At 41.8% G+C, this 24,819-nt stretch overlaps 1 protein-coding gene across 2 annotated transcripts in view; it reads left to right on the top strand.

The window, feature by feature from the left end:
* The window catches only part of TUSC3 (tumor suppressor candidate 3), a 187,421-nt gene that overhangs the window by 91,032 nt on the left and 71,570 nt on the right, over nucleotides 1–24,819 (top strand). The window lies entirely within an intron of this gene.

The raw sequence follows: 24,819 nt of genomic DNA on the forward strand, positions 1-24,819 counted from the left end.
GGAAGGTGCCAAGCCAAAGGTGGTTGTCTATGTCTCAAAAACACTAGTATTCTTCTTTTTAGGTCTGTTCAACCCTATTTGATATTGAGTTGTTTCATCATGATGTGTATGATGTTTGGAAAGCATAGTAAGTGGAAGGTTATTTTTAACGATTGTGTTACAGTTGGCAGTCATATACAGAATATAAGGCTCAGTGTATCTTTGGATTAATGAGAGCTTCAAACTTCTATTTTTCACATAAAATCTAGTCATGGAAGGGACATATTTAAAGAATCTTTCCTATCTCCCCATTATCCTGAAACATCTGAAAAGTATGTCTGATATGGGGAGCCCCCTAAGCTGTGGCAAAGAAGGAACAGAATTGTCTTAAAATGAAGCAAAGTATGACAAGGATAACATGTATTAAAGTATTACAAAGCTATTGATGTATTTTATCCTTTGTATAGCTATTCTTAATTGAATCTTAACAAATGGAGAGCTGTGAGACTTATGAAGGAGACCATCTCCCCCCTGCTTGCCCACAGAGACAACCGCTTCCTGGGCAGCCAGTAACACTGCTGCTCCACTCACACAGCTCATCCACCCACTCAAGCTCCTTTCTCACCCACTCATATTGCTGCCCCTCCACAGTTCAAGTAGTAACAGCATTGGCTCCTCCTTCCTCTGCTACCACTCTGTGGCTTACATAGAGATGGTAAGGGGCGGGGGTGGCAGCTCCCATCTATTCATCAATCCTCCTCTCCACTGCTTAGGGGTGAGAAGGCAGCAGTGGCTTTGGTTCCCCCATCACTTGGCCTGGTTGGCACCAGGCTAGCTGAAGTGGGGGTGGAGGGCAGTGGCAGCAGCAACTCTTGCTCCTTCCCTCCTGCAGCACCCCAGGAGGGATGGGGATCTGCTCCTTCTCCCTGCCCATCAGAAGAAGAAGACTGCAGATTTATACCCTGACCTTCTCTCTGAATCAGAGACTCAAAGCGGCTTACAATCTCGTATATCTTCTCCCCTTACAACAAGCGCCCTGTAAGGTGGGTGGGGCTGAGAGGGCTCTCACAGTAGCTGCCCTTTCAAGGACAACTCCTGCGATAGCTATGGTGCATGTCAAGCAGGTGCATGTGGAGGAGTGGGGAAGCAAACCCAGTTCTCTCAGGTAAGAGTCCATGCACTTAACTACTACACCAAACTGGCTCAGCATTCAGAGGAGATGAAGTGATGGGCTGCCTTGTGGCACATGGCTCCTCCTTCCCTCCATTCTAAATCTGCACAAGTGCAGACAATGTATTTCTCTGTTTGGAGGGATTTTTGCATCCCTTTTTCTAAACTTTACAGAATTTTCTGCAAGCATTCCCCTCTAACACCCCTCCCCCCATATGTAGCAAATTAGCTATATTGATGATGGATAAACTTCAATGAAAAATTCCATTGCTGCATATTCATGCTTTTACTTTAAGGCATGATTTTGAATTTGTTGTGGTCATTGGGGTTTGGGTTTTCATGCTGTTGTTCTTATTTGGTCTCAGTTTGTATGTGGATGGTTTTTGAACCATAGTCTGCTTGAAGGTGCCTGCTTAGATGGAAACAAAGAACAAAAATATGTTGGCTGAATTCTTGCACACAATCCTTCATCTGTCCACTGTTTTTAACATACAAGGATTGAGAGAGGCCACATCCACTGTTACATTTAAAAAAAAATTACAGCATTTTGTGTAATTCATTGGTTTCTTTATAGTTTAGGAACACAGCTGAGAACCTGAATGCAATGTGAATTATTCTTACTTCTTCTCCCCCTACTCATCCACCCACTGTGTGAAGATTTTACCAATCTGGGACTATGTCATTGCTAGTTAATGGAGAACAATTGACTTAGCCATGCAAGAGGAAATCCATTCTTAGTTTTCTTTGTCTCATATCTTAATTAGAGTAAGGGGGTGAATATGGACTGAGTTTGGTGACTGATCTTCTTGGTGACAGGATAGGAGCTGATTGATGGCATAAAATTACACATTTGGTCTGGCAGCTTTGTTACACAGAACTCGGACTAAGGAAGTAATAAATAACCATGTCACTAAAACACTGTGTTTAGAACAGCACAGATTTTCTTCATTACTCCATTTCGGTGTTTAATTTATGATGTCTTTTATGCAGGGTGGCAGAAAGGTGAGTGATGGCAGAGAGCAGACACTGGTACTAACAATTGAATGAGCTCTTCATATGGTTTTTTAAAAAAAGATTATTGATTTTCATATTTTTGCTTTGCCTCTCCTGCTTAGAGGAGGGTAATGTGCCTATTTTTGTTGCTTTTGCCTTTTTCTGTAACCACTTAAGGGGTGTTATCAGTCTCTCCTCCCCATAGGGAGAGTTCCTGCCCAGGAAGGGTTTCTTTTTGAATCATGAATTGTCTACAGGTACAGATTTACAATTAGGTTATGTCCCTAACCTCCAGAGAGGCATACCAGTAGAATGAAGAGGCAGCATACATGTTTTTCTTCTAGAGGGAACAGCAACCCAACTTGAGTGACTTGGCATATTGAAGGGTCATAGCTAATAAGCAAAAAGAACAAGCACTGACTGAAGTTTTAATTATCTTAGAGTAAGGATGAAGTGATGGGCCTCATTTGATAATTGATCTACTTTGTAACAGGAGGAAATCAGTTGACCTGATGCTAGAGATGTAAAGGCCTGGGGCAAAAAAAGGAAACATTTGGAAGAGGGAAAAAATCCACTTTTATCTGAGGACTTTTGGGCACACTGAAAAAACTTATCTGATTTTTTTTTTAAAAAATGTTGTTTGGAATGAGTGAAAAGGTTTTTTTTTTTTAAATCAAGGTTTTACTCTACATGCATTATAGTGTTTTTAAAAAGTAACATTCTACAGCATTGAATAATGATAGTACCTATGTATACTGTGAGGTTTACAAGAATGTTTTTATTAAATAGAAAAAAATATGTAATTAGGGCAACAGTATGCAATAATGAGTTTAATAGTAATGTTTTATCAAAGAATCAATGTTTTCAATGCTATAACATTTAACTTATCTAAATAGCAAGTAGTTCTTACCTATTGTGATTGTATTTGACACCTATTGTGGAATGTTTTCATCCAACTAATACACCTCCATATGTTAACTACAAAATTTGTTTCCTTTCTTTGACATGTTTTCTACCTTTCAAATGGTTAAAAATTATACACATGTGCTAAGGTAGCACAAGGTGGATATATTTTTCTTATGGAAAACCAAGACATTCTTATTTGTGAAAATCAACTGATACAATTTTATCTAAGTTATAGATGATGATCTTAAGTTATTGTCAGTAAAACAAGCTTAGTTTTGAAAGGAAAATAAATTTGCATATATTTCTGTTTTCCTCCAGGTTTCCATTTCTTTCTAGGTTTTCCCCCTTGGCTTAAGACTTCCAGAGATTTTACATTACTGTGTTGTCTGGCTGGGGTAGTAGAAATCACTGGTCAACCTCTTCCTTCTGCTATCTGTCATAGCAATAAATATTGGTCAAGAGCAGACAAAACTAGCCACAATGAGACAGATAATTAAACTCTATGGTTATGTACCAGTTTGACATTAACCCTTCCCCTTCCAGCCATATAATCAGTCCAAGTGCTGTATCCTTTTGAAATTGCAAGATGGATGATGGGAATACACTGCACTTGCAGTAACTATAACAGTATACTTGTAGCACAAAACTCCTGCAGTGAGCAGTTAACAGTTGGTTCAGTGACAGATGAGGCCTGAGGCAAGATCAGGAGAACAGCTTTCTCTTTATTGAAGTAACATGCGCATGGATCAGGCCCAAGTGGCTCATGCCAAAAGCTGTGGGTCTGATAACAATTACAGGCAACAGCTTTTATACTGTTTTAAAGTTAAACATCAGCAAAATCAGATAAACTGGAAGCACATCATAAACTGGAAATGCGTCACAAACTGGAAACGTGTCACAATACAAGTGGGACTTTTCGGTACTTTTCCATACATGGCATAACATGGGAACATTATTTGCAATCATCATATAAACTAAACCGCAACCTTCCTGTTCAGTAAACAGCCTCCAAGAATCCATTATCTTGGGTCGCAATACATCTACTTCTGTTCCTTTAAGCTACGTGTTGTAATATCAGTTTTGCTAGCTAGCTAACCACAGACATATTTCATATTCAGTTAAGGTGTCCTTATGCTGCTTTGTAAGCAAATTTCTGCTTTCCATCTGCCTAAATAACTCTAATCCTACCCTACTACGTATCAATACTCACTTCAAATCTTATTTTTATTTTCGTACCCTTCCTAGCACCTGCCACATACTCTTGAGCATATTCTTACTTGAACATCTTGGTTGAGACTTGAAGGGCTTTCATGCATGTACTTCTATTCACAAGCTACTGACTTTTGAGTAAAAGCATTCCTTAAAGTATCTTAATTTAAAAAAAAAAAACCAAAAACAGTGTTCTCTGTCGTCCGAAGCAGCCTTGACTAGGAAAGAAAGGGGAAAGCATTTTTACCCCACGACTTCCATCTGTTCCCTGTAAAGGCATGCTTTCTTGGCTTCCTTAACCAAGAGGGATTGCTCGCTTTTACAGCATACATTATATATTACAAGTTGTGCCCCCTTTTTAAGTAGACAGGATACGATTAAAGTTTTGGAGCCAAGTGCCATTGTCTTATACAGGGGTAGATAAGCCATTTAGTTTACTAGGAGAAATCCTGATGGGCTGCTCCCCTGGAGTACTGTCTGCCCCAGAGCTCTGCCTGTGCAGAGGGGCTAGCAGAAGGAGCATAGCAGTGCTCGTTCTGCTCTGTTGGCTTGGGCATGATGTGGATACCAACAAGGAGTAACAAGGTAGTGCCTCCTTTTTCTCTTTGGCTCCTCCTGCTCTTTGGCCCCTCCATCTGTTGATATGACATGGAGAGCAGTCTAGCCCTGTTCTTGGATTTGGTTAGATTCTTCACTCTTTGGCTGCTCATGCAGATCAAGTTTACCTGGTGTAACAATTAAAAAAAAAAATACATTAGTGTGCACAAGCAGCATTGATAAATATTGATGATCAATGAAGCAGGCAGCAGAACTCTTCATTCCTTTCCAGAGAGCAACTTAAGAAGGAAGAGCTGGGTGTCAGTTTAATCATGTCAAAGATGATGTATCTGTTGTGTATGTACTAAAACTTGCAGTAGCATTAGTTGAAGATCTCCATTTTGGTATAGGGGAAAAGCCCACAGTAAAAAAAAAAAAAAAAGGTAGCCCCCTGTGCAAGCACAAGTCATTTCCAACTCTGCGGTGACGTTGCTTTCACAATGTTTTCACGGCAGACTTTTTATGGGGTGGTTTGTCCTTGCCTTTCCCAGTCATCTACACTTTCCCTCCAGCAAGCTGGGTACTCATTTTACCGACCTCGGAAGGATGGAAGGCTGAGTCAACCTCGAGCTGCCTACCTGAACCCAGCTTTTGCCGGGATTGAACTCAGGTCATGAGCAGAGCTTAGGACTGCAGTACTGCAGCTTTACCACTCTGCGCCACGGGGCTCTTTGATAAATATTGATGATCAATGAAGCAGGCAGCAGAACTCTTCGTTCCTTTCCAGAGAGGAACTTAAGAAGGAAGAGCTGGGTGTCAGTTTAATCATGTCAAAGACAATGTATCTGTTGTGTATGTACTAAAACGTGCAGTAGCATTGGTTGAAGATCTCCATTTTTTTGTAGGGAAAAAGCCCACTTCAGCTTTCATGAATGCCAAGCACCCTAAGAGGCCTTTGTTCTAACAATCCACTCTACAGGAGAAAGAGTACCCTATATCCGCCCCCCCTCCCCCAAAAAAACCCCGAATGGTTGCTTTGAACAGAAAAAAAATGCTTCTATATTAATGCCCTGTAGTCAGCCATGCTCCATACAAGTGTACTTTAGGCTATGGAAGATGTAAGGATGTCCATCTATAATAGTCAGAAACATAAGTCTGACTGCAAAAGGTGGGTTAGGATGCCCTGAGCAAACAAATTTGAGGGGGGGGGGCAGTATGGGTTGATCCTGTGGACCCCTTCTACTAAGGGCAGTGCTTTTCTCCAGTATACAGAAAGTCCGTCCATAGGAGGATCTACTCCTTTTTGCTTAGACAGAGACCAATTTCACACTAGTCTTGTTCTGGTCTTGGAGCCCTTTCCTCCCCGGTGCTTCTGTCCGATTTTGCACAAGCTGCCGCGGGGCTGCAACTTGCCCCACCTCTTTCCTGCAGCAAACAGAAACTGGTTTTCAGAGGATCTTGCTTGATGCAGGAACGAGACAAGGCAAGTTGCAGCCCCATGGCAGCTTGTGCAAAATTGGATGGAAGCACTGGGGGGGGGGGGAGGGCTCAGAGATCGGAACAAACCTAGTGAGAAATTGATCAAAGAGTTGGATTTCCTAATTCACTGCAATTTCTAATGGTTCTACAGTACCTACTTTTTAGAATCTTTTGAGAATCAAAGCTGCCTTTATCGGAAGGAAGCTTGAGTCTCAAAATAAACCCTGAAAATCTTGATGGTTTATAAGGTGCTAATGGACTTGAATGTTTTTTAGATAGAATGGACTATTCTGAGCCTAGGACTAGGAGAGCCAGTTTGGTGTAGTGGTTAAGTGTGCGGACTCTTATCTGGGAGAACCGGGTTTGATTCCCCACTCCTCCACTTGCACCTGCTAGCATGGTTTTGGGTCAGCCATAGCTCTAGCAGAGGTTGTCCTTGAAATGGCAGCTGCTGTGAGAGCCCTCTCCAGCCCCACCCACCTCACAGGGTGTCTGTTGTGGGGGAGGAAGGTAAAGGAGATTGTGAGCCACTCTGAGACTCTTCGGAGTGGAGGGCGGGATATAAATCCAATATCTTCTTCTTCTAATGTTTTTCAGGAGCGTTGGAATAAAGCAATCAACTGAGATTTGCCCCAAAGTCAACACAGATTTAATAACCATATATGTAACATGTTTATTAAACATAACTTGCAAAAATTTAAATAAATTTCCAAGTTTGTTAAAGCTCCTTTCTAGATCAGGATATTATAAATAGTATTGTAGGGTTTGTTTGTTTGTTTGTTTGTTTGTTTGTTTGTTTGTTTGTTTGTTTAAAAAATGCTGTTACAGGCTAATGGTCAATATTTGCTTTTAGCTTCCATAAAAATTCAACAAAGAAGTTACAGAATTATATGCTAAACATGATAAGACAGGGATCCTTTGAACCTTGCCTGGACCTCCAATGTCTGGGCTTCACTGAGAGAGTGGTACCTCAGTGCAGTGAAAACTTGGCAGAAGAGTTGATCTGCCCACAGAACCCTTTTGTTTCCTCCTCTTAAACTGCCACCTCTTAGGTCTCAGAGATATGCAGCCACCCACCTCCTTGGCTGCCCAAGCCCTCTTTTATGGAGGCAGCCCTGGAAGCACCTAGGCCCAGAACCCCAACCCCTATGACTTATTGCAGGCGAGGGCTGTCTTTGTGAGGGAATCACCCACCTCCCCTTAAATAGGCCTCCCACCCCCTCCCAAGACACCCTCAGCCTTTCTCATCAGGAGATGTTGCCATGTCCATGGCTGGCTCAGGGCCCTTGCTGATACCATGGGACCCTTACAGTGGTTGTTGCCATGGTGGTCTGCAGGCCCTTTGGGCCTGGGCCTCTATATTGGGGCACACTCCCATCATCCAGTTAGGAGGCATGTGGGAGTCATGGGCTGGGCAGGGTTGAGTCCAAGGCCACTGGGATGGGATCCAGACAGTAATGAAGTCTGAGTAATAGTTTTCCTTTAAAGAAATTGCAGCATTTGAGGTTCAGAACAGGTTCAGGGAATAGACTGATGAAATTACCTAGTATCCTGGGAAAGACTAGCAAACGGCAGGAGGTGAAGGTGGAAATAATAAACTGAAGAATGAATATATACACATACTAGCATGTAAACTCTCCAAAGCCATTACACATGGGAAGTCTCTGAACTTTTTTGGATGTGAAAAGCTTTATTTAACCTAGGCCTTCCCATTCTTATTACAAATATATTAAAATATGCCATTTTTTCCTGCCCGAATCAGGCAACCTTACAGATACCATAATTTTACTCCTTGACAAAAAAAAAAAAGCTTTCAAAGTATACTGCTCTTGAGATGAGTGAGTTTGAGCTTATTGATTTAGTGTCACCAAGTAAATGCTACAGCTGACTAGGGACTTGAAGCTGAGATTCTCAAATCCAAGCTCACTATTTGATCAACTGCACTCACACTGGCCAGGAAGCAATAATCTCCCAGCAGAAAGTCTCTGAGACTACTGAAGTAGTAAAGAAGCCAGTATTCCAAAAGTTCCCACTGCCCAGGCAGACTCAACTGACACCTGGGGCCTTCCCTCTCAGGCTACCACCATTCTATAGGAAAAGGGAAGGAGTGAGGTCTTTCACCTCAGCCTGTCTAGCCCAACTGCTAGTCACCTCTCTGTCAGCATCTAGAAAGGGAGGGAGAAACTGTGAGGCATTCTCCATTGGCTTACTTTCATCAACTTATATTTTGATATACACTTCATCATCATCATCATCATCATCCATCATCAGTCTATCTGAAAAGGTGGGGTAAACAAAAATACTCCAAAGTAATTAAATAGGGTAGAGCAGGGGTATCAAACATGCAGCCCAGGGGCTGAATCAGGCCCCTGGAGGGCTCCTATCAAGCCCCCAAGCAACTGGCTGTTGTCTGCTTCCTTCTCCGTCTTTCTTCCTTTTTTGCTTTTGAGGGCTTGTTCAGTCACACAGGAGTTACAGAACAAAGCTATAGAGCAATTTTCTCCATTGTCTGAGGCTCCTCCCTTGGGGAGGAAGGGGGGAGAGAGAACTTGCTCTGCTAGGCTCTCTCAGTTGCACAGCAAAGCTACTGAGCCAAGCCTCTCTTCCTTCTATTGGCTTAGCCCCCCCTGGTCCTCTGGGGAAGGAAGGAAAGAGCCTGAGCTTCCTTTGCCCATTTCCCTGGATCCCATAGGAGAGATAAGAAAGTACCTTTAAGACCAACAAGTGCTAATATTTTAAGCATGTTTTAAGGTTTTTTTTTTAAATTGTGTTTGTGTGCTTTATACAATTTATATCTCTGCTACCTGGCATTACATTTTATGACACACATGGTTTGGCCTGACAAGGTCTCATTTATGTCAGATCCGGCCCTCATGACAAATGAGTTTGACACCCCTGAGGTAGAGAGTCTGAAAAAAGGAACTGGAGATAATAAGAAAATAATTTTCTGATGAAGACTTTTTGACAATTGTTTATACAAAGGAGCACCTCATTTGTCACAACATGATGTCAACTCTGTTAATGTGCATATTCTTTAAAACCTGTGGAAGTGCCACCATGCCCTTCCCCATAAGTTTGATGACTGAGAGAACACTTGCCCCAAGTCTTCCACATGAGAATTTGTTCTTAGGATGTCAAAACCAGGCCTTTTTTTTTTTTTGTAGCAGGAACTCCCTTGCATATTAGGCTACACCACCCTTCCCCCGATGTAGCCAATCCTCCAATAGCTTACAGTAGTCCCTGTAAGAAGAGCTCTGTAAGTTCTTGGAGGATTGGCTACATCATGGGGGTGTAGCCTAATATGCAAAGGAATTCCAACTACAAAAAAAGCCCTGGTCAAAACTATTTCAACCAAGCAGGGATGAAGTGAAATGGACCCCCCCCCCCCTCTCCATATGGTGGCACCATGCGTTTCTGGGGTTATTCTAATTAAATAAAATTGAACTCCTTAGAATAATTTATAAGGAACACCAGCTTTCCTTTTCAAGTGTCATAAAGTCTAGTGTTCTTTATTTACCTTCCTGTATTCTGCCTTTAAGAACTAACATTTGAAGCACAATCAGAAACTATGGTTCAGCATCATGGAATTTGAAATGCTTAGCTGTTAAGTTGGGGCACAGAACTGGCAATAGGAACATTAAGATTTGGCTTCTTGACTTGGAAACGATCCCCTCACAGCTCTGCTCCTCCTGTGGAGGGTGATGGAGATGAAGGCAACCAGCAGCTCGCAACAATTGTGTGACTGGTTTCCTTTTTCCTGCTGTTCCCAAGAATCAGGTATGTGACCTGCTGCTTTTGGACAGTTGGGAAGGGGTGTACTTTTGCTTCTTTCTTCCTTGGCAGGGTGGTTAAATTTGCCAGTACATTCTACAAAATATCTATTATGCCTGGAACTGAAAGAAGAAAAAGGAAAGAATTGACAGTGCAGGAAAATGTCCAGAATTCACCAGGTGCATACGTAAAAGGAAATGTACACTGCATGCATGAAGGATGGTGCATTGCGACTAACTGGAACCCTCCACTGTCCTATGCAAACACCTGCGCCACCCATTCTTCACTTTGAAAAGGCCAGCTTGTAATGCTGGAAGCAAATAAATTATCTGAGGCATGTGTTTTCCGCCTCGCTGCCTGAAACATAAGCCAGTGGTTTCCAAACTGCATTCTGGGGAGCCATGGCCTTGCTTGATGAAAAGGTTGGTAGGAGAGGAAAAGCTTCCCTGGACCATTGTTTGTTCATTGTTTCCCTGTAATGTTTCAAAGGCTGTGCATTAAGTTTGTGTAGGGCAGCAGTCTTGGCCAGGGCTATTAAGAAACTATCTGCCCTGGAGTGTGATAAGAATGCAACTTGGGGAAGTTTCTCTGCAGACATAATGGTGGTTAATAGTGACAGCTGCTTACTAACTTCAACTCAGTTCAGTTTTGTTTGCTTTTGTTTTCCTGGGGGAGGTTACCTTATATTTAGGATGGTCTTCATTTGAGATAAATATGATATATTTTTTTTCCTACAGAATTAAAAAGGTAAAGGTAGTCCCCCTGTGCATGCACCAGTCATTTCCGACTCTTGGGTGACGTTGCTTTCACGTTTTCACAGCAGACTTTTTACGGGGTGTTTTGCCATTGCCTTCCCCAGTCATCTACACTTTTCCTCCAGCAAGCTGGGGACTCATTGTACCGACCTTGGAAGGATGGAAGGCTGAGTCAACGCCAGCTACCTGAACCCAGCTTCCGCCGGGATCGAACTCAGGATTAGCCTGGAGTTAAAGAAAGTAATGCATAGGATTACAGTCCCAGGGTGGGGTAGGGTTGCCAATCCCCAGTTTGGGCATGGGATCCCCCAGTTAGGAGGCCCTCTCCCTGATTCAGGGTTATCAGAAAGCTGAGGCGGGGGGGGGGTGAGGAAAATGTCCTCTGGGTGCTCCATTATTTCTTATGGAGACTAATCTCCATAGGGTATAATGGAGAAATCAATCCATGGTTGACTGGGATATTCTCTGGAGGGGCTGTTTTTTGAAGTAGAGGCACCAGATTTTCAGCATAGCATCTGGTGCCTCTCCTCAACACCCGCCCCCCCCCCCCCCAATTAAAAAACATCGGACCAGGGGCCCCAATTCTATGAGCCCCTAAAGAAGGTGCCCCTATCCTCCATTATTTCCAGTGAAAGGAAGGCATTTAAAAGGAGTGAGTTCCCTTTAAAATGTAATGACCAGAAGTCCCTTTGAAATTATCATTCTTGCTCCTAGCTCCACCCCCAAAATCTGACTTCACCTTCAGACTCTCCTGATATTTCTTGAGTCGGACTTGCCAACCCTTGGTGGGGGAGGGACTTCTAAAACTTGACTTTGGAACTTAGGCTCCCATCCAGAATGTTAAGTAAGTCAAGATAGAAGCTGGGCTGGATAAGTGTGATGGTCAAGGAGAATATCCCATGAACATCCTGAAAAACTTCATTTACATTCAGTATGTGGTTAGATGACAGGACAGGGCTGTACTGGTCACTGTGAGCTTTCTCAGATTTCTTCCCATTTGGCAAAATGTTTTGTGCATTGATCAGAAGAACACAACATGGTATGTAGTTACAAAAGTTCACAACGCTGAGTGATGTACTGCCTCACTAGAACAATATTTGAGGCTTGTTCTGAAAGAAAGATAAGTTATGGCCTATTTCCTTTTATGGGAGAAATGTCTACAAAATTCATACTTAGTTTTGAAAGCTTCAAAATAGACATTGTGCTCTTATTTAGGAAGCAAGTATAGCGAAGTAACTACAAGAATGTGATCCTGGGCTGGGTTATTCCATCCTAAACCTATAGATTTCACCTCAGCAAAGGGTTACAGTACATGCGAAGTATCTGTGAAGGCATCAGTTTGAAACCTTCCCTTTGTAAAAGGGGAATCTGCATGTTGGAGAGAAGGTTTTTTCTTTCCCTTCATCCCATCCCTCCCTCTCATTCAGTAGCTTCCACCATTCAAGCTCTGTGCTTTCTTTTGTTGTCTACAGCTTGAGACTTTGCAGATAGGGGCTACATGAATGTTTGTGTGTGAACTGCTTTACACCCGCCGCCGCCTCCTCCCTTGCCAGCTAACAGTAGCCCAGTCAGGAGTTTCTGGCCTATAAGTGGATGACCAGTCAGGTGCTCTGCATAAGATCGTTGACCATAGCCTGACATCTTTAAAAGGAAAAGGTCTTTATTTACCAAAAAGCAGTCACAATTCACTAGAGCACAAGAGCTCTGTAAAACTCTATGAAAACACTACAGGGTTTTTATGCAACTAAGAAAAGCAATAATAACATGACCTAAACTAAGGTGTACGGCCACTGGTGTTACTCTGACGTTTCTTCTGTGGAATGGGTGCAAGCCTACTGGAACTTTGAGAATAATGGCTGGTCCATGTGGACATTACTCCTTTTCCCTGCTGTTCCCCTGTTCTTGGGCTTTTCCACATTTTTATTTTACTCACTACTAAGATCTTGTTTCTGTCCCCCCCTCCCCCGTTTCACACCTGTATCAAGCAGCTTTAAACACAATAGTGTGTAAAATGAGAGTGCAGAAAAGCCCCTTGGCTTATATATGCAGGGCTTTTTTGGTAGCAGGAACTCCTTTGCATATTAGGCCACACACCCCTGATGTAGCCAATCCTCCTGAAGCTTACAGCAGGCCCTGTAAGAAGAGCCCTAGAAGCTCTTGGAGGATTGGCTATATCGGGGTATGTGGCCTAATATACAAAGGAGTTCCTGCTACAAAAAAAGCCCTGTCTCACAATATGTCCAGATTTTTAACCCTTTTTGTCCCAGCTGGTTTGAGTTCTTGTGTGCTGCCTTGCACCTTTTTTCCAATCAAATGAAGGCACATGCCCCAGTAGGGTTGCCAGGTCATGAGCCTCAAGGTTGGAAAATACCTGTAGACTTTGGGGGTGGATCTGGAAGAGTGGGGGTTGAGGAGGGGAGGGTACTCAGCATGGTACGATGCCATAGAGTCAACCCTTCAAAGCAGCCATTTTCTCCAGGGGAACTGATATCTGCCTGCTGGAGATCTCCAGGTTCCACCTGGAGGCTGGCAACCCTATGTCCCAAAATCTTTATGGATCAATTCAGGATATCCAAATAGTAATCTCTCTTGCCCCTTGCTGGCAAATGGCCATCTACATCCTGCCTATTTGTTTCCATAAAGAAAAACTCATCTCCTCTCAGCCTGGAATCTGAGCAATGTGTTGCTTCATTCCAAGGAAAGAATGTTTTCTCTAAGACTGGGGCCTCCCTGAATATTAAGCAAGGTATCCTGCATCCTTCTATCATAACAGCCCCCACCATAAACTTCCAAGTTTAGGCCAACATGTCTGTCTGTGTCTCTGCCTGAATTAGCATTCATTACCCTTCAGGATTCCTGTAAGTGATAATCTGTGTGCATTTAGACCTTCTTGACAAACGGAGCTTTGTCTGTGATGGACAGAAACCCCACTTGTTTTTCGTGCTCCCCTTCCTCCTCCCTTGTACACGATCAAAAACTTCTTGGCTTGGGAAGCCTTGGATTGAACTCTGATTCCCCATTATGTCCAAATGCAGGCATATGAGTGAATTAGAATTTGAGATTCAAACCAAGAGATTTGCAATCCTGCTCTGTGTGCAATGGGAGGGAAGGGGGGGGGGGAGCACGTGAGCACAAGTACAGGATGGATTGGTGCCCTTCACAGACCAAACTTTATTTATTCTGGTGGCTGAATGAAGCCCACGCAAAGTGTTGAGACCAATGAAATAACTATATAAAATGGAGTGTTATTTCTTCTAGTCCTTTCTGTTGTCCTGATGAGATTGTTTTGTAAAGAAGGAATATAATTTAGACTGCATCCAGACACCCCCAGAGATTTTGCTATTGCTGTACTGTAGCAGTCCTTCACAAATAGATTTTCCTGTGCAGACAAAACAATAGTGAATGAATGCTATAATGCAATCATTGCACAGTCTGTTACCTGATAAAAGGTTTTCTTGAATTGGTTATGCATGTATAAAATCTGGTAGGAAAGAAAGGAAGGAGAATCTGCTAGTTTGACGGCAGCAGCTGAGTAAGATTTGTACAGTTTGCTTCTGCTGTACTTGTGGGTACATACCTTGGGTGTGGCCGGAGGTGTGAGAGTCCTTGGGCATGAGTTAAAGGGCTAGACCCAAAGGCTCTTGGCCATTAACTCTAACCAATACAGCCTGGGACCTTTGTTAAGCAAGCTAGTGTATCAAGGCCAGTCCACAACATTTTTTTTTAAATCTATTTAAAATCATTGTATTCCTTTAAACTGATGGTTAAATTGCATTTTGATATTTGGAAGAAAAGCATCATATAAATGCCCAAATAAACAACAAAAATCTTTTTTTTTTTAATTTCACTATGACCATTTCTGCAGAAGTTAAATTCCCCTCATTGAGGTTTTTAAAACTGTACATTATGTGAAACTTACTAGGGTTCCATGCACCCTAGAGCCGGTACTGGGTACTGCATATACTACTTTCAACCAACCAGCCCAGGGAGATATGATGGAATTACAAGCTGCTGAGTATTCTAGGATAATCAGTACATCCACAGTCTCTCTCTATTTTATTATTATTTCATTGAAATACCTATATACCATCTTTCTTCAGACACAGTGAACCCCATAGGTCAATCATAAGAACCAAGGCAATTTTAGTTCCATAAAAAGCCAGAGATACGGTTGAAATGGATCTATGTGATCTATCTCATTCAAGGAAGTCTGGAGTTTTTGCATTTCTATTGCTCACATCTCATTTGTTGCATATTCACAGTCAAACGGACTAATAAACAAGAAAGTATGGATAACTAAAACCGAAGAAGAGACTACCACTTAAAAAGTGGGCATATACCAGCAATAAAAATGAGAACAAGGACAAGCTTGATAAATTAGACTTCTTCCACTACAAACCAGAATGTCTCGCCTGGAACAAAACTTAGACTTTTTGCTATTTGTGCCAAAAAAAGGAAGAAAAACCCTTAAAACCTTCTAAGCATTATTTTAACAAGCTGAAACTGAGGTTGTAATTAATTTAACAATGGTCACTTGTTATACAAGCATATATAATGTAACAAGTGAATAATAAACTATCCTGGCAAGTGAAGTCTCATTAACTATAATAGTGCAACTGATTTAACAATTTTCACTTTAAACTAGCCTCCCAATTTATCAGATTAATGATCACACCATTACTGTATTTTAGAGAATCCAACAAAATAAGTTAAGTCTCTAGTGGGGACATAAACAAGTACTGACTAAATAATAGATACAAAGGTCAGCTCCTTTTTTTCTTTTGAAGAAAGAATACACAAAGTAGTAACTTCTGAATTTGTAATTCTGTAGAAAATCTCAGGCATTTTGCATGTATTTTTTGAGACTTCTATGGCACATTTCCACAGTAGTTAAAATTCCCCACATTGACATTTTAAAAACTGTGCATTATGTGAAATCTTCTCACCAGGTGCAAACATGAAGTTTTCTCTTTCTTACCCCACATTACTAGGGCCGGCTCACCCACTAGGCATTTGCCTAGAGTGCTGGGAGGGGGGCACCAAATTGGGTTCCCCCCATCCCCAAGACAAATGCCTAAGTTTGTCTCCCCCACTGCTACTCGCCCCCTCCCTTCCCTTCCATAGAGCAGTGCTCTGCGCCCCCCCCCCCAGCATGATCAGAGGAGCATTGCAATGAGGCTCAGCCCTACCCGCTTCAACAAGACCTGGGCTTCTTCTAAGTTCTTTGAAGAGCATGCTGGAGGAGGCTTCTCCCCCGCTCACTTCTGGAATATATCTTTTCAGTTTTGAAACAACTAAACTGACTGCCAGTTCATTTCCAGATACAATTCAACATTCTAGTTCTTAAATTCCAAGACCTAAATAATCCAGGACCAGCTGTTCTCAAGAATACATGCCTGTCAGTTAAAATTTTCTACAGATTTCAAAAATGTTCTCAATGTGGCTCTATCCTCAAAGGCAAGATGTCTGACTATCAGAAGAGAGGGTCCTTTTCTCTTACTGCACCTTACTTAGTCTCTCTCTCCATAGCTATTTGTTGTTGTTGTTCAGTCACACAGTCGAGTCCGACTCTTTGCGACCTCATGGACAAAGTCACGCCAGGCCCTCCTGTCTTCCACCATTCTCCGAATTTACCTGGGACCAAACTTATTGAGTTTTAGAATCGCATTGAAAACATGCTTCATGCTTATTTTCTGGGGGGAAAGAGGTATTGTTGACTTTATTGATCCTTTTGATGGTGTGTTTATTTTATTTATTTTATTCAATTTTTAGCCAACCCTACCCAGAGAACAGGCTCAGGGCGGGTTGTCATCTCAACCCCCACCAAGTTAATTTGTGTCCCTATTCTGATGTTACCCTAACTCGGATGGCTCAGGCTTAGGGTTGCCAGGTTTTACCTGGCTTCCAGAGGGGGCTCCCACATCCATTCTAGGATGCGCTTAGACATGCGCCAGGCACATCATGTGTGGACACTCTAGCATTTTGACCAGAAACTCTATGGAACCCCACCACCACCACCAGGAGAATGGTAATCCTACCTGATCTTGGCAACCCTAACTTATACAAGAAGCTTAGCAGGGTTAGCCCTGGTTGATACTTGGATGGAAGACCACCAAGGAAGTCCAGGCAATGGCAAACTGCCTCTGAATGTCTCTTACCTTGAAAACCCTTTGGGGTTTCCATAAGTTGGCTACAACTTGATCGCAATTTCTGCCACAATTCTGATGTTTCTGCTGATCATGTTGATCTGGGTTTATTTTATATATGGTATAGATTGTTGCTGACTTATTTTTGGGGGTGCACTGCAGATTGTTTTATTGTTTAAATTATTATGGCTGGGTGCCACCTTAGAAGCTTGTGTGCTAGAATTGCTGGATGCTGCTATTTTATAAATGGAAGTTGTCTCTGAATTTAAGTAAGAGAGTGATAGCTTGGCAACATGTTTTGTTTGAGTAGAACCCAAGGAGATGCACAGCTAGTTCTGTGAGCCAAAGGAGAGTTCATGTTTCTTTCTTGAATAGCGGCTCCCATGACAACTTTTGAAAATGGGATTTCCAAAATAGATTGTGATAAGGCTGTGTGTTGTCCCATTCACTGGTGGAGGGATAATGTCGTAAAGCAGCTGGGCTAGTCCAAGACTTAAGTCATGTGCTTGGACCCTGCGCTCTGCCTCCAGAACACATTTTGCTGCTGTCTGTAGCAGTGTTGCAGTCAGTGATCTCTTGCACTGGTTAGGGTTGGCCTCCATATGGGGGTCAACATATAATTATGTCCTTGCATAATTTGTCTTTATTAAAAGTGGTACTTTTGCAATAGAAAAGAAAGAGTTGGGGGGTATATTCTATTCACTTTATATTCCGTGAAGGTAGCACTTATTCTTTATTTCCTTTAATGAAATATTAACATTCCAATTTAATTTGGTAAATGTGAAAGTTTATATACGCTATAAATTCTGCAGCTGATGTCTTCTCTTCTAAATGAGAGGATGTTAATATCTTGTTCAGGCATATCCAGTGGGCTTCAGTGTTCTCCAAAGTAATAAAATGCAATTTTCAGCATGAAATAGATCTTCAGTTTGGAGCTATTTGAGGTCAATGGCAGTGTGGTGGCTTATATCCAGGATTCTGTCTTAGTGACTTTTGCCTACCACTGACAATCCATGCAGACATGCAACATGTTCTCTGTGTGCCACACAAGGCTATAGCTTGGCAAATACACAGCATCCCAAGTTGCTGTGACAAAAACCAAGGGGGTGCACAGCTTTGTCAGATTTGGGGGATCAGGTTTGTCTAAATACAGCCTTCCCAACCTCTTCTTGTAGTTAAAATATATGCTTGCAGTGTAAAATACAGGGTTTGCTGCTGTGAGATAATTGTGTGGTAGAAGAACACTAAGATCTCTGAGTCAAGAGTTAAAAAGAGCAAGTTATATAGTTTATCTGTGTTGCAAAAGTTTAAAAGAACACTTCAGCTGGCACAGGCTTCCAAACTCAGTCAAGGAATAGCCTGGCTGAGGCACTTACACTTCTTCAGTAGTTAGGACTTCACGTTGGAAAGTAAATTCACTGTAACATATGAGGCTGCAGATTTTAAGCCTCAAATCAGCACTGCATACTACAGTAGTTATTCAGTCTTTCATCTTTCAGAGCTTTTCCCTTGAACCTGATTGTTTCTGACAGCCTAAACACTAAATTAGACCCTCGCAGCCACAGGAGTTCTAGCCCCAACAAACTGCCCTCTCCTTAAGAGTCAGATTGAACAGATCTGTCTCATCACCAGAGACAGGCCCCAGAACTCTGTCCTCTTCCAGAGGTAGAACCCCACTCTGCACTCCTACTGCAGAAACTATCAATTGCTATGCTCTCCTGTTCCAGTGTTCCACATTCACCCAGCCCTATGCAAAACTGAATTATTAAAGAGGGCTTTTCTATGCAGGCAATAGAGTTGCACTGTACTAAAGGATTCACAAAGTTATTTGGATAAATTATTAGATAAATTAGTTACTTGGATAAATTATTAGATGTTAGTTACTTGGATAAATTATTGGGGGCTATGGTCTATACCAGGGGTGTAAAAAATGCAGCCCAAGGGCCGAATCAGGCCCTCGGATAGGTCCTATCAGGCTCTCAAATAACTGGCTGTCATTTGCTTCTTTCTCCCTCTCTCTTGCTTCCTTCTGCATCACAGCTTGCTTTGCCAGGCTTGCTCAATCTCACAGGAGCTACAGAGAAAATTGGCTGAGGCTCCTCCCTTGGGGAGGAGGGAGAGCTTGCTTTGCCAGGCTCTCTCAATCGCACAGCAGAGCTACTGAACGAAGCATCTCTTCTATTGGCTGAGGCTCCTCAGACCAAGAATTGTCAGTTATCAGAGACTGTTAAATAAACAAAATATTGCAAGAGTGCTAATGTATCAAGCATGTTTCAAGTTTAAAAAATCTTTAATTGTGTTTCTGTACTTTATAAAATTTACTTCACTACCTGACATTACATTGTATGACATGCATGTCATGGCCCGACAAGATCTCAGTTATGACAGATCTGGCCCGCCTAACAAATGAGCTTGATACCTCTGGTCTATACTATTGTGTTTAGCTTGCTGAAACTAGAATCCTACTATGAAAGTTTTGCATCAATTCTGTTCTAGGTTTGTGATTGTTTCTACAATCCTAATACTAATGGATCATTTATTGAAAGTTCCATTTTGTTGAGTGTATCAACTCTGTGTAATCTGCCTGGAGTCCAAGTGAGAAACGTGGACTACAAATAATGAAAATAAACAAATAGCTTGAGTTTTTACAAGAAAAAAATGTAAACATAAATGAGAAAGAGTTGCAGATTTCTGTACCTTATGTCATCATAGCACATGCATCTTCAACTGTTACCATCTGACAGACAGGGGAAAAAATAAAACTTTAAGGTATAAAATATCTGTAGCAAACAGAAGACTTTGGCAGACAATCCATACTTAGGCAAGTAGACAGCTGGGTGGCAAAACCATGTACTGACCGTATGGTGACTTGCCTGCCTGGTGTGAAGGTAGCGGACATTATGCATGTTGTAGATAGGATGATAGACAGTGCTGGGGAGGAGCCAGTGGTCGTGGTGCATGTTGGCCCAAACGATGTGGGGAAATGCAGTCATGAGGTCCTGGAGGAAAAATTTAGGCTGCTAGCCACGAGACTTAAGGCCAGGACCTCCAAGGTAGCCTTCTCAGCAGTGCTACCTGTTCCACGTGCAGGGCTGGAGAGACAAGCACAAATTAGAAGTCTCAATGTGTGGATGAGATGATGGTGTAGGGAGGAATAGTTTGTTAGGCACTGGGATGCTTTCTGGAACAAGCGGGAGCTGTACAAAAAAGACAGTCTCCACTTGTCCCCAGATGGAACCAGGCTGCTGGCACCATCAAATCAAAAAGGTGGCAGAGGGGAAAGCTGACAGGAGATGAAATGTCTCTGGTTCGGGAGGACTCATCTCAAAGAGATAAAGGGTTAGCTGTTACTTTTCTTCCAGGTAATGGATCAGAGTTGTCCACTGAGATGGTGACAAACAGTCTGCCAAAGTCTCGAGGCAACAGGAGGAAGGTTGCGGGCCTAACTTGCCTGGGAAATTATAGATGTTGGTATACAAATGCTTGAAGTGTTCAAAGTAAAATTGGTGAGTTGGAATGTTTAGTGTTGGGGGGAAACCTAGACATTGTGGGAATTTCAGAAACTTGGAGGAATGAGGAGAATCAGTGGGACACTGTGATTCCTGGATATAAGTTATATCCGAAGGATAGGGAGGGAAAGGTTGGAGGTGGGGTGGCTTGGTATGTCAGAGAGGGTATACAGTCCAGTAAGACTGAGGTCAGAGAATTAGTTTCCCTTCTATAAATGCTTTGGGTCGAAATAGAGGGCCCAAAAGGAAATTTAACTATGGGAGTTTATCGCCCACCAAATCAAAAGATAGAGGACAATTATAATATGATGGAAGGATTAAAGATAGCGGCTAAATGTAAAAACTGTGTCGTAATAGGTGATTTTAACTACTCGCAGATTGATTGGGTCAATATGTGTTCAGGTCGAGAGAAAGAGATTGAGTTTCTAGACGCTCTCAATGATTGTGCTATGGAGCAGATGGTCACAGAACCTACCAGGGGTGGGGTGATCCTGGATTTGGTCATAAGTAATGCCCAAGACTTGGTGAGAGATGTAAAAGTGATTGCACCGCTTGGGAGCAGTGACCATAACATTATTGATTTCACCATTTGTATAAATAGGGAGTTGCCCCAAAAGACCATCACAACCACGTTTAACTTCAAAAGGGGTAACTTCTCTGAGATGAGGAAGCATGTGAAGAGGAAACTGAAAGAAAAAGTAAATACAGTCAAAAACCTTGGGGAAGCTTGGAGGCTATTTAAAACTACAATCCTAGAAGCTCAGATAAAATATTTACCACAAGTTAGGAAAGGCACAAACAGGTATAAGTAAAGGCCTGCATGGTTAACAAACAAAGTAATGGAAGCTGTAAAAGGTAAGAAGAATTCCTTTAAGCGGTTGAAAGCTAGTCCAAGTGAGATTAATAAAAGGGAACACAGGCTGTGGCAAATCAAATGCAAGACTGTGATCAGGCAGGCAAAAAGGGACTGTGAGAAGCATATTGCAAAAAACATAAAGACCAACAATAAAAATGTCTTCAAATATTTTAGAAGCAGGAAACCAGCTAGGGAGACAGTGGGGCCCTTGGATGACCAAGGGGTAAAAGGATTACTGAAGGAGGATAGGGAAATGGCTGAGAAGCTGAATGCATTTTTTGCCTTCGTCTTCACTGTGGAAGATGAGAAATGTTTTCCCACTCCAGAACTGCTAATTTTGGAAGGGGTGTTGAAAGACCTGAGTCAGATTGAGGTGACAAGAGAGTAGGCCCTACAACTGATTGACAAATTAAAAACTAATAAGTCACCAGGTCTTGATGGCATACATCCAAGAGTTCTGACAGAATTCAAAATTTAACTTGTGGATCTCCTGACAAAAATATGTAATCTTTCATTGAAATCTGCCTCCGTTCCTGAGGACTGGAAGGTAGCAAATGTCACCCCCATTTTTAGAAAGAGTTCCAGAAGAGATCTGGGAAATTACAGGCCAGTCAGTCTGACTTCAATACCGGTAAAGTTGGTAGAAACCATTATCAAGGAAAGAATGAGTAGGCACATTGATGAATACAAGCTATTGAGGAAGACTCAGCATGGATTCTGTAAGGGAAGATCTTGCCTCGCTAACCTATTACAGTTCTTTGAGGGGGTGAACAAACATGTGGACAAAGAGGACCCAATAGATGTTCTTTACCTTGACTTCCAGAAAGCTTTTGATAAAGTTCCTCATCAAAGGCTCCTTAGTAAGCTCGAGAGTCGTGGCGTAAAAGGACAGGGCCTCTTGAGGATCAAAAACTGGCTAATTAATAGGAAGCAGAGAGTGAGTATAAATGGGCAGTCTTTGCAGTGGAGGACGGTAAGCAGTGGGGTGCTGCAGGACTTAGTACTGGGTCCCATGCTCTTTAACTTGTTCATTAATGATTTGGAGTTGGGAATAAGCAGTGAAGTGGTCAGGTTTGGAGATAACACTAAATTGTTCAGGGTGGTGAGAACCAGAGAGGATTGTGAGGCACTTCAAAAGGATCTGTTGAGGCTGGGTGAGTGAACGTCAACGTGGCAGATGAGGTTCAGTGTAGCCAAGTGCAAAGCAATGCACATTGGGGCCAAGAATCCCAGCTACAAATACAAGTTGATGGGTGTGAACTGGCAGAGACTGACCAAGAGAGAGATCTTGGGGTCATGGTAGATAACTCACTGAAAATGTCAAGACAGTGTGTGATTGCAATAAAAAAGGCCAATGCCATGCTGGAAATTATTAGGAAGGGAATTGAAAACAAATCAGCCAGTATCATAATTCCCCTGTATAAATCGATGGTGCGGTCTCATTTGGAATACTGTGTACCATTTTGGTCACTGCACCTCAAAAAAAATATTATAGCATTGGAAGAAGTGCAGAAAAGGGCAACTAGAATGATTAAAGGGTTGGAACACTTTCCCTATGAAGAAAGGTTAAAACGCTTGGGGCTCTTTAGCTTGGAGAAATGTCGACTGTGGGGTGACATGATAGAAGTTTACAAGATTATGCATGGGATGGAGAAAGCAGAGAAAGATGTACTTTTCTCCCTTTCTCTCAATACAAGAACTCGTGGGCATTTAATGAAATTGCTGAGCAATTGGGTTAAAACAGATAACACGCAGTACGTCTTCACCCAAAGGGTGATTAACATGTGGAATTCACTGTCACAGGAGTTGGCGGTGGCTAGAAGCATAGCCAGCTTCAAGAGGGGATTGGATAAATATGGTTTCCTGTTCCGGCTTCAGCTCAGTAAGGCGGGGGGAATCGCAGCTCTTGCAAACTCCCCGAATTGAGCAGATTGAGGGGGTCTGGGAAGCCCAGATACCCAAAGGGATCCCTGAACGGGGAGCCCTGACAGCATGGGAAATGACATTCCCAGGGATTTCGTCAGTGGGCGAAGCCTGGTTCCTTGTGTATCCTGAAGCCTCACTGCAACAATCTCCATTTTGTATGGCACTAGCTGTGTCTACCGTTAACAAAATACTTTCTTCTAATAGTCTTTCTACTTCAACTAACGAACTATACCTTGCAAGTAAGTTCACTTTGGAATGTAACCTAGCAACGAAAGTCCTATTATAAAACCAAATTTGACTGTTCAAAAGGAGGGGGAGGAGGCTAAAAGACACCCCCCCCCAGCAAGGCTTCTAAAATTAAAAAAAAAAAAAGCTTATAACAATTGTCTTTATTTCAAGTAAAAGGAATTGGACTGAGTATATAGTTGTGGATAGATCTGGTTTAAAATTAAATAAGTGACAATTGGACTACTAACATATTATACAAAGCTTGATCAAAGCTGAAATGTGACTTTATATGAAAAAAGCTGGATTTCTGGATTTTCAACCTGGCACTCTGAATTTATTCTCTGATTTCTACTATCATACTGATTATAACAGCAGGGAAGAGATGAATAATTCAAAAGATTTTATGACTGCTGTATCTCCATAAGGCAGGGACTTAGTCTTTTAGCAGAATTGGTAAAGGAACAGATGGGAAAATTCCTGGAGAATTGTAAAGAAATGGAAAATATGGAAAATATACAAGAACAGAGGTATCAAGGAGCACAAAATCTGCCTGAGAAGTGGGCAAAAGTGAAACAACAACTGCCTGAGATTGCCTTGCCTGATGTTAAAATGAATGCAGTTTATGCACTTATGCAGGAGGAAAAAAAACCTACAGTTCACTGAGACAAAGAAAGTGGGGAATAACATCGATTCAGCTCCAAAGCTCTTTATAGAAATGCTCAGCAATGAAAGGGAAAAATCAGTCGACTCAATTAAAATCTACAGCCTCAGAGCAAGTCCAATAACAAGAATTATGACTTGGAAGGCTTTTAGAAAGAAGAGAATATAAACTTTTACCATACAGTGGCTTGACATGAGCATAATATTGTGGATCTGACATAACATCTTGGAATGGATATTCTGATTTTTGAACTGGGGAATCTTCATTTTTATTCAAACTATAAGAAGAGATTATAAGACTATTCTCTAACAGGCACAATATTATGGGACTTAATTTTGAATCCCCCCCCCTTTTTTTTTTTTGAGGAATTCTTCAAACCTAAAGCAGGATTATTTGGTTTTTTATTTTTAAAATTGAATGGGCAGCTTGTTTTGGTTTGATATGATTTTCTGCAAAGCTCAAAAACATAATGAAGTTTAACAATCTGTTGCTTTAAAAAAGAGGGGTTTTAATGACTCTAACTTGTAAAACTTTTTAAAATTTAAATATACGCTAATGTAAGGCTAAAAATTAATCTGTTTAATTAGAATTTGGACTATTGTAGCTAGAATTACATACACACATACATATATATAAGGAAAGTGTGTACATACCTTTAATATTTTTGCTTTTTCTTGAATGGTTGGTGAATAGG

Source organism: Heteronotia binoei, chromosome 9 (assembly GCF_032191835.1).
Source record: "Heteronotia binoei isolate CCM8104 ecotype False Entrance Well chromosome 9, APGP_CSIRO_Hbin_v1, whole genome shotgun sequence".
Taxonomy (NCBI): domain Eukaryota; kingdom Metazoa; phylum Chordata; class Lepidosauria; order Squamata; family Gekkonidae; genus Heteronotia; species Heteronotia binoei.